This window comes from Macaca fascicularis, chromosome 15 (genome assembly GCF_037993035.2).
Source record: "Macaca fascicularis isolate 582-1 chromosome 15, T2T-MFA8v1.1".
Taxonomy (NCBI): Eukaryota; Metazoa; Chordata; class Mammalia; order Primates; family Cercopithecidae; genus Macaca; species Macaca fascicularis.
Genome location: NC_088389.1, coordinates 78201778 through 78212077, shown reverse-complemented (window position 1 = coordinate 78212077; position 10300 = coordinate 78201778). Strand labels below are relative to the sequence as shown.

Here is a 10300-nt window from a genome sequence, read left to right as displayed (position 1 = left end):
ACGCTGCAGTGGCATCTCTAGGCAGTTTCCTTTAATATGCTTTTCCTTGGGCTAACTCCTCACTGCAGTGCTGCTCCTCAGCCAGCCCCCGCGCGCAGCCCTCCCCGCACCAGCTCAGCTGCGGAGCTCGGGTCCGCCGCCCACGCCGCCTTCCAACCGCAGTGCGCGGCCCGGGCCTCAGACGCGCGTGCGCGCGAGTCGGGGAGGGCGGGCCACAGGAGGAGGAGGCGGAACAGGGCCTCGCGATGTGCAGCCCATTGGCTCTCTTCTGCAGTCCCCGCCCCCGGGTGTTCGAGGCGGCGGGGCGGGCCACGTCAGGCAGCCGGCGCTGGGCTGAGCTTGTGGCAGAAGGGAGGTAAGCCGTGCGGGGCGGCGGGCTGCCACCGCTGCCCCCTGCTCGGGAACCGCTGGGTCGCGCCGCCTGCGGCCCGATCGGCTTGCATGGAGGGCGGCTGAGGCCCTGCGGGGCTGGGGCTGAGCTGGGAGACCGGGCAGTGGAGCATGTGGCGGCAAGGCCGCGTCGCGGCGAGGGGCAGCCGGGAGCGGGGCAGGACCTGCTTTTTGCCCTCGTCCGGTCCTGACGGGGCTCTCAGCTTCTGGAGGACTAGGCCTTATGAGGTTACGGAGCTACGAGATACCTGGGCAGGGCTGGCTGTGGTGGCTGCGGTGGGACTCAGTGGGATCCCGACTCGGAAGCCGGTCGGCGCGCTTCTTGCATACCTGCTGCAGCAGGTTGCAGTCGTCCCACTCTCCTTCGACCGGTTCCCTAGTTGGGGACAGAGCAGGAGGTTCTGGCCGCGTCCTGCCTGGCCTGGGTGACTCTCCTTCTCATTCCCGGTGACTCACTCAGATCATGTCCACTTATAATGCAAAGGCTTATGGGTGAGCAGGGCCTGTTTTCAGCCTCCTAGTTCTCTGGCTCCGTCCGCACTTGTGGCAATTACCTGAAGAAAGCGTGTATTAGATATATGTTTTGAAATTTTCGCAGCTGCTAACGTGTGGAGACGTGCAGTTGTGTTGCACTTACCCTTCATGAGTTTTAGTTTCAGCTGTGGCGTCCTGATCTCTCAGTGTGGTTCCTGAATTTGGAGCTTTTGAAATCAATGAAATCCTGCCAATTTCATGCAGTCATTCATTCATACTTTCCAAACTTTTTTGATGGATTCCTTGATGGTCAGCCTCATACCAGATACTAAAATCGGCATTTCCTGCGTTTTCTTACAGTTTATATGCTAGTTTTATTGTCTAGATTTGAGTTGCAATTTTTTTTTTTTTTTTTCAAGTTCTAGTATCCCTTAAACTATGGTGGCTCTGAGGGTGTAATCCTGATAACTGTATAAGTAATGGCTCTAGGTTTCAGTGGCCTATCTGTAAGAAGGGGAATGGGATTAGTATAATTTTGAGATTTTCAAAGAGAGGAGGGGTAGATGGTATGTTTCCTGAAATGTGTTAGCAGTTAGGAAGTAACTATTTTAAAAACACAGGATGTATTTTATGATTATGTTTTACTGTGTCAACGAACATTGTATCTGTCCACATTCACTTTTTGACTACCAAGCAAGTGCATGTTTACAATTTTGATTCACATCCAATTCCTGCGTAGAAAGCACTGTGACTCATCTAAATTTTGAAATGTAGTAATCATGAGCTTTTTAATGTTACATACAAAGGTATGATATTGAAGCAATTGCATAAAAATGCAATTTTCAAAGCATTTTGCCTTGCTTTTATAGATTAGTGGAAGCTAAAACCTCTGCCTTGATTAATGCTTACTTAATCAATGTTAGGAAGTTACCATTGCGTGGCTAATATTTATCAATATTGTATCTATTTTAACATTTGTTTCATTAACCCCAAATTTACTGGATTTTAATTGATTGTTGCCTCCAGTTAACGCCTGATAACCAGGTCAATAAATAGTTTGAAATCAAAATTTTCGTGGAGGTGTAACCAGAGTTTTTCATATGTTGACTGATTGATGGTGCTTACCAGTAAATCGTTTGGCCTTCCCCCCCACCCCCCACCCCTGTCTAAAATGATTTATGAAACAGTCTGAGGCATAATATTCTTAGGTTCATGATACTTTTGGGATATTGTCCACAAATGACTAGTTGAATTAAATTGTGTATATCAGTATCAAGAGTTTGGAAAATTTAAGAAAATATAACTTTTAAAATATTTGCGTTTGCTACATTTTTTGTTTGTTTGTTTTTGTTTGGAGACAGGGTCTCACTCTGTCACCCAGGCTGGAGTGCAATGCTGCGATCTCGGCTCACTGCAACCTCCGCCTCCCGGGTTCAAGTCATTCTCCTGCCTCAGCCTCCTAAGTAGCTGGGATTACAGGCGAATGCCACCACGCCCAGCTAATTTTTGTATTTTTATTAGAGACGGGGTTTCATCATGTTGGTCAGGCTGGTCTCAAAATCCTGACCTCAAGCGATCCCTTCATGTCAGTGCTACATCTTTCAGTTCTAGAAATGGACCTGATCAAGATTAGAAAGTTAAGGGGGAAAATTCAAGAGCTGAGGACATTAACATTCTAGCGGAAAAAAAACAAAACAAAACACCATGAGAAATAATAACTATATTTGGAGGAAGTCTAAGGAAATAATAGTGTCGGGATTATTAGTCTATAGCAAAACTTGATCTTAATCAGTTTTTCTTGATGTATAACAATGAACTTGGTTTAAATACAAAAGGAAAATTAGGGTGATAATTTAAATTTTGATCAAGTGGGTAGTATGTATTTCTTTAGGAGATGAGAAATCTATAGATCTAGAGATGTATAATAAAGTATGCTATACTTACATGAGTATAAGTCTGTGATTCACAATTAGTAATAGATTGATGGAGGTTTTGTTACTATTTCCACATGATAAAACAAGATTTGCTAAGCTAATCGGACAAGGGACAAGGGATATTTGTGAATTTCCTCCATGTAAATGATTTGAAACAACAAAATTTTAAGTGATGTGGAAGAGCCCATCTGTTTTCAAACAATGGATTGACATATAGTTTTTATAACCCTCTAAGTACTTCTGGCCTCATTGTTGTTTTTTTTTTTCCCTACTCAGGTCATATTGGAAGTAATAAAATTGCATTTATGATTTTAAAAGTTTATATTGGTTTTCATTTAATTAGTCTGAGTTACTTTAGTTTTATATATTTTGAAGATGTTTCAAAACCCTTGACTTTAAATACTGTATAGCTTTCCACTGTTCATGATGGGAAAACATTTCTTTAGGCCAAAGGAAGTTGAGAATTCAACTTGCATAGATGGTCAGTTTATTACCATTATTTATTTAAAGACTTATCTTTTCACTTGCCTGGGGACCAATGAAGCTTTCCACTGAAGCTCCTAAACTGGAGATTTATGCCTTCGAAGGTATCTTCTATTCTCCTTTTGGTCAGATGAGTTCTTGCTAATTTGGTTGATAAGTATGTTGAACAAATGTCATACAGTAATTATGAGTGTTGTAACTGTAGTTTTATTATGAAGTTTTTTTGGTTGCCAGGGTTTATCTTTCCTTCTCTCTTGACAAGCCTTTCTATTTGGCCTACCTGCTTTCATAATGTAGACTTAAGTTCTACTTTGCTTTCCAATCATTGCGCATGTTGGGTTATGTAACCAAACCTGATTTTAGTATATGCTATTAGGACATACACATGGAGAGGAATGGAGGATACTTTTTATTAAATGTTTTTAATTGTTGAAACATTTAAGTAAATTGATTTTTTAAAGATTCTTAGTTATTAAAGGTATTGTATTCTCTATTTTTTATTTATTCCTTTGTTCAGTAAAGACAGCAACTACTTTGATACTAGGTCCTTAAATTTTCTTTAAGGAACTTACAGTGTTGCATGGACTCCATAAATAATGCCAAAATACAATGGGATAAACATTATGATTAGTTGTTTACATAGTATAGTGGGGGATAGAAGAAAACTGTGTGTGAGGGTTGAGGAGATTCAGAGAAGGCTTTATGGAGGAATTTTCATCTCAGTTAAAGTTTGAAAGTGAGTAGGAATTAGTTGGTGATATTAGAGAATAAGACATTCCAGGCACAAGAAAGCAGTGAGGACAAACAGATAGGTTAGAGACAGAACATAGACCCCTAATGTGTTAAGAGAGAGAATAGAGAGATGAACTTTAAAAAGTAAACAAGGAGTAAGTAATGAAAGCTCTCTTCCACACCATGTTAGCCATTTTTAGCTTTATTCTGGAGGCTGTGGTGATCCATGAGTAATAGATTTTAAGTGGAAGAAAGTTAAGATCAGTTTCGTGAGGCAATGTGAGGAATGAATTGTAGTGGAGTAAGGCAAACATTTCTATTACATATGACAGAACTCCGAAAATGCAGTGGTGCTTGAGAGAACAGGATGAATTCCAGCTATATTAAGGTGATTGAGTTAGTGGCCAGATGGATGTAGGGGATGAAGAAGTGATGGAGTCAAGGATACCTCCTAGGTTTATGACTTCCCAAGATAGGAATCACATTAGGAATATCAGATATATGGGGAGAATAAGATCAGTAGCCTTGGACATGGGTTTGGGTCACACAATTGGTGCTGTTCAGTGGGCATTTGGCAGCTTTGGTCTGGAGATAAAGAGAGGATTTTAGGCTGGAGATAGAGATTAGGATGCTATCAACTTATAGGTGGTTAAAACAGTGTGAGAATGGATGATGCTTAAGAGAGAGTTTATAGAATAAGAAAGAATAAAACAGAAGGGAAACCCTGGGAAACACTGCTCTGTAAGATGACTCAGTGAAAAAGACAGAAGGAACAGCCTAATGACACTGGACGTCTAGAAGATAAGGAGGGAGAGAATTCAACAAGAAGAGACTGGTCAGATGCCATTGGGAATAGGAGAAAGAGCCAACTACAGTTTTTGGAAGGTTTCCCAGATAGGCCAGGATCATTAATTTGTAATAATCTAGTTCATATGATTCTGTGACTTTTGGCAGCAAAATTCACTAGAACCAGAGATGATAAGTAGTTGGATTGATACAGTATTTGGATTTTGTTATGTGCATATGGTGAGAATGCAAATGAGTTGAAAATATTGTTGAAAGAATGGTCAGAGTGATGGATGTGATGGAATGTGAAGTTTAGACTGGATAGGGATGATGATAGAGCCAGGAGGAGCTGAAAGATTGAGATAACATAATTGATTAAAATGATTAAAAGTCTGGATGAAGTAAATATACAAGTGTTTGTAGCTAAAAGGGAGATAATGAAAATGATGGAAATATTCTGGTCAGAGTAGAATATTGGAATTTAAGATTTTTAGGGTATAGATAGCATGTAGGGTTTGGCTATGGATATAGATGGTAGAAATGGAGGTGTTCAGGAACAATGAGACTGGTGGTGCGTTGGATGAATTGCTCACCCAGATGACTATAGATGACTGTGGTACCCAGGGAGAAAGGGTAGAATGTGATCCTAATTTCTGAGGTTTAGATTGCATATGGATCAGTATATGTGAGAGATGAAGATACTTAGATATTACACCCTCAAAGGCACAGAGGGTGGGGGTGGGATGGGGCGAGTGGTCTGGAAACATTCTTCTGGGCCTTGGGCTTGGAGGGATGATTAACCTTTACTGAAGGGGGCCACCAAAGAAGGGGAGTTTAGTTTATATTAGGCCTAGGAGGTACAGGGAGCATCTAATGAAGAGGCTGAGGATATAAGAAAGCTTATTGACTATGGTGTCAGTATAAAAGCTTGGGAAGGAGTGAGAGAGCGAAGAAAGATTATTTAGAGGAGAAGACAGGTTAGAAAGAGCTTAGATTTGGGTGTAAGGGTGACAGCACTTTTCTGAAGCATATGGATAGCTTTTAGTAGTTTGGACTTTAACTTTTTTTTTTTTAAAGGTATGGAAGAGAATTTATTTAGCTTTGTGAGGCTTTGCTTCATAATATACATACCCTTGGCACAGGAGGGGCCCTATGAAAGTTTCATAAACTGCTTAGTAAGTACATATTTATGTTGATTTTATGAGGCTTTGAGACATTAAGTTTGAGAAAGTTAATGGTTATCAGGATTTGCATACAAGATCATAAAACAGTAAAATAAACCAAAGAACAAGACTTCCTTACAATCTCTGAAACATAATAAATTGCAATTTCTAGTGAAATCTTTATTCCTATGCTATATTCATTTTGGTCTCTTAATTATTTCCCGTTTTATGCTCTTTGACTTTCTTTGGAACCTTTTGTATGATCGCCTCCATCTTAATAGTATAGTCACCTATTTTAGCTTGACTATATTTTTATCATTCAAAGTAGGATATACTTATTAAGCCAGTTATACTCCAGTAAACTTGTGAATGAAAAAACATTAGAGAACAGAGAATTAAGAACAAGTAATAGAGTCATTATTTCACTGATCCTCACCCAATTTCAGGAAAATCATATACCTAAAACAGCAATTCTGACTGATAAATTTTTCCATGTCTAAACAGAAAGAAAAGTGAAATTATAAGAATCCTATGATAGTTTACTATACATTATGTGCTTTTAATAGTTCAACACTGGTAATGTTTGATAATCAAGATTAAATTAATAGGCTATTTAAAAATGTATACTTTAATAAGTATAAAGTGTATAAATAATTAGGTAAGCTTGTGGAGAAGCTGACCAAGATACATAAATTAGGGAATACAAGTGTCCATCTAAATTTTCTATATTTCATTTTTTCATAGTATTTATTAAAGGTGTTTAATATACAGTTTCTCATATGTCATTTTGGAAGTCCTTTATTGTAAAGATAATTCTATTGTCTGATGACAAACAGCAGCCACCATGGTTATTCAGGACCTCCACGTTGGATAAATTCAATTTCTTCTTGAGACACAAGTTTCCTTCTGTATTTCTGAGGTAATGTTTTTATTATTTCTGCAGTATCTGGTGGATCCTGATACATCAGCAAATCTGGTGATTTACTTCCCTTAGAATGTTGTGAAATTACAGAAGAGTGAGATGGTAGCCCTGCTGATCTCAAAGCTTCTGATACATTGGGTTTACGATTGTCTCTTCTGTCAGGAAACCTTATTAATGGAGTGTGTGGTTTCACTACCTGAACAACCCTACTGGCAGACGCCATCTTGCTGCCCATCATGACCCCGAGAAGGGGCAGTTTCCCAGAATTTAAATTTTGATGAAGCTTTCTGTTGTTAACATTTATCCATCAAGTCATTATAGTTTCTGTTAGAGTAGGACAGTTGGCATAGTACTGTTTCTAAATTTAAAAATAACATATATGTCTCCAGTGAATATTTGTGTTATCTGTTGGAGAAAGGATGGACAGTGTGGCCTATTTGCTTTTATGTACCTTTTCCTGACCTCTGAACTCCCAAAATACTTTTGTAAATACATTTCATCATGTGTGCCAATTCTTATCTATTGGTAGGATTAGAAGGTTATGTTGAGTATTTTTAGGTCAATTCTGGGCCCAGAGGTGTAGAAAACGCCTTAATGTGAATTAAAATTACCATGAATGTGGGAGGTGGGCATACCTGCATTTACCTAAGATTGCCATCTGTTATTTTCTCATCTACAGTATGTTTCTAAGGACAGCTCCTCACTCATGCACTAGGTCTCATTCCTTTTACCTTTCCAAGGATTTGGTTCCAGCATCTCTGCCTCTGAACATAGCATTTTCCCTCATTACTGGATTGTTCCCTTCAGTAATGCAAGTATGCTGGTATTTTTCCATGTTAAAATAATAGCTTTTGACCCCATTCCTGCTTAAGCCACTGCACAATTTATTTGTTACCCCTTATGGTATAACTATACTCATGTCCAGTTACTTTCCTTCTATTCTTTCTTAAACTCACTTTAATCCAGTTTTCTCCCTCACCTCTATCAAAAAATTACTCTTCTAAAAGTAACTTTTCTGAGAAGTCACTTTTCTAAAAGTGACTTTATTTTTCCTCTAGAGACAGAATCTTGCTTTGTTGCCCATGCTGAAGTGCAGTGGTGTGATCATAGCTAACCACATCCTTCAACTCCTGGGCTCAAGTGGTACTTCTGCCTTGCCTCCTGAGTAGCTAGAACTGCGGATGTGCGCCACCATACCTGGCTAATTTTTCTACTTTTTGTAGAGGTGGGGTCTTACCATGTTGCTCAGGCTGGTTTTGAACTTCTGGCCTCAAGCAGTCCTCCAGCCTCAGCCCAGAGTGCTGGGATTACAGGTGGAGGCACTATGCCTCGCCCTTTCTTTTTCCCAAATCTAAAGGTCTCTTCCAAGTTTCTACCTCTCAGTTGATCTGTCAGCGTTTTTTTGTTTGTTTGTTTGTTTGTTTTGAGACAGCTAGTCACTCTCTGCTTCTTTATTTTTATTTTTGAGACAGAGTCTCACTCTGTTGCCCAGGCTGGAGTGCAGTAGCAGTGGCTAGAGTGCACTGACCTTGGCTCACTGCAACCTTCATCTCCTGGGTTCAGGTGATTCACCTGCCTTAGCCTCCTGAGTAGCTGGGATTACAGGCATGTGCCACCACACCCGGCTAATTTTTGTATTTTTAGTAGAGATGGAGTTTCACCTTGTTGGCCAGACTGGTCTCGGACTCCTGACCTCAAGTGATCCACCTGCCTCGGCCTCCCAAAGTGCTGGGATTACAGGAGTGAGCCACTGTGCCAGCCCACTCTCTGCTTCTTAAAACACTTTTTTCCTTTATTAGCAAAAATGCCACAATTCCTGGTTTTCCTGCTACCTATTGTCCCTTTTTAGACTCCTTTACTGGTTTTTCCTTATCTCCCTGATAAGAGTGCTGTTAACACTGAAGTGCTTCAGGGCTCAGTCATTAGACCTTATACTTCTGGATCATATCATTCAGCCTTTAAATATTAGCTTTATTATTTATTTATTTATTTATTTATTTATTTAATTTTTTTTTTTTTTTTTTTTTTTTTTTTGAGACTGAGTCTGGCTCTGTCACCCAGGCTGGAGTGCAGTGGCCGGATCTCAGCTCACTGCAAGCTCCGCCTCCCGGGTTCACACCATTCTCCTGCCTCAGCCTCCTGAGTAGCTGGGACTACAGGCGCCCGCCACCATGCCTGGCTAATTTTTTGTATTTTTAGTAGAGATGGGGTTTCACTGTGTTAAGCCAGGATGGTCTCGATCTCCTGACCTCGTGATCCACCCGCCTCGGCCTCCCAAAGTGCTGGGGTTATGGGCGTGAGCCACTGCGCCTGGCCAATTTATTTTTTGAGATGGAGTCTCCCTCTGTCAGCCAGACTGGAGTGCAGTAGCACGATCTCGGCTCACTGCAACCTTCGCCTCCCGGGTTCAAGCGATTCTTCTGCTTCAGCCTCTTGAGTAGCTGGGACCACAGGTGCACCCCACCACACCAGGCTAATTTTTGTATTTTTAGTAGAGAGGTTGGCCAGGCTGGTCTTGAAAAATGATCCACCTGCCTTGGCCTCCCAAAATACTGGGATTATAGGTGTGAGCCACGGCGCCTGGCCTAAATATTAGCTTTAAATACTAGTAATACCCTACTAGCTTTCAAATTTATATTTTCAGTCTGGTCTTCCCTTGAACTCCTGACTCTGTATATCCAGTGCCTACTCAGCATTTTCTGTTTGGATGACTAATATATATTTCAAACTAAACTGTATTTCCTTTTTTACCTATAATCTTCCCTCTTTTAGTTAATAAACTCCATCCTTTTCATGACATAGGCTAAAAACCTGAGTATCATCCTTGGCTCTTCTTTCTCTCATAATCTATATATATACTGTTACTTTGGAAAGCGTGTTGGCTATGCCTTCACGATGTATTTAGAATCTATGTACTTGTCACTACCCACTGCTGTCACCCTAGTCTAAGCCCCCATTGTTTATGTCCCGGATCTTGCAGTAGCCTCTGTATTAGTTATCTATTGTTACCAACCCCCAAAATTTTGTGGCTTAAACCAACAGTTATTTATTAGTTTGTGATTCTGTGGTTGGCAGCTTAGGTTGGGCTTGGAGTAGATGGGGGGCAGCTCTTTTGCTGGTCTTGCCCATGCTCACTCATGTAGTGATGGGGACTGGTAGGTTTGGAGGCCTCACCTGAGATGGCTTGTCTCTGCTCTACATGGTTCAGTAAACTATCTCATGTTTATGTTTCTTTACATGGTGGTCTAGTGGAAGCAAGATAACAAGAGGAAACTATGTGGCCTTTTGAGGCTTGGACTTAGAACTTCTACAGCTTCACTTTCCCTGCTGTTGGTGTGAGCAGGTCACCAGGTCAAGCCAGATGAAGGGGATAGAAAATTAGTCTACTTTTTTTCCGAGGGGAGCAGCAAAGTCAC

The 10300-nt window shown here is 40.7% G+C and overlaps 1 protein-coding gene and 1 pseudogene across 4 annotated transcripts in view; one reads left to right on the top strand and one right to left on the bottom strand.

Moving 5' to 3' along the window:
* Positions 1 to 320: 320 nt before the first annotated feature.
* The window catches only part of FOCAD (focadhesin), a 318797-nt gene continuing 308817 nt past the window's right edge, over positions 321 to 10300 (top strand). For all 4 annotated transcript variants that reach the window (XR_012424668.1, XM_065530469.2, XM_065530470.2 and 1 more), the window contains exon 1: positions 321 to 355. The gene's annotated coding sequence lies outside the window, so the exon portion shown is untranslated. The remainder of the gene's footprint in view (positions 356 to 10300) is intronic.
* On the bottom strand, positions 6696 to 7146 carry LOC102117649 (alpha-ketoglutarate dehydrogenase component 4 pseudogene; annotated as a pseudogene).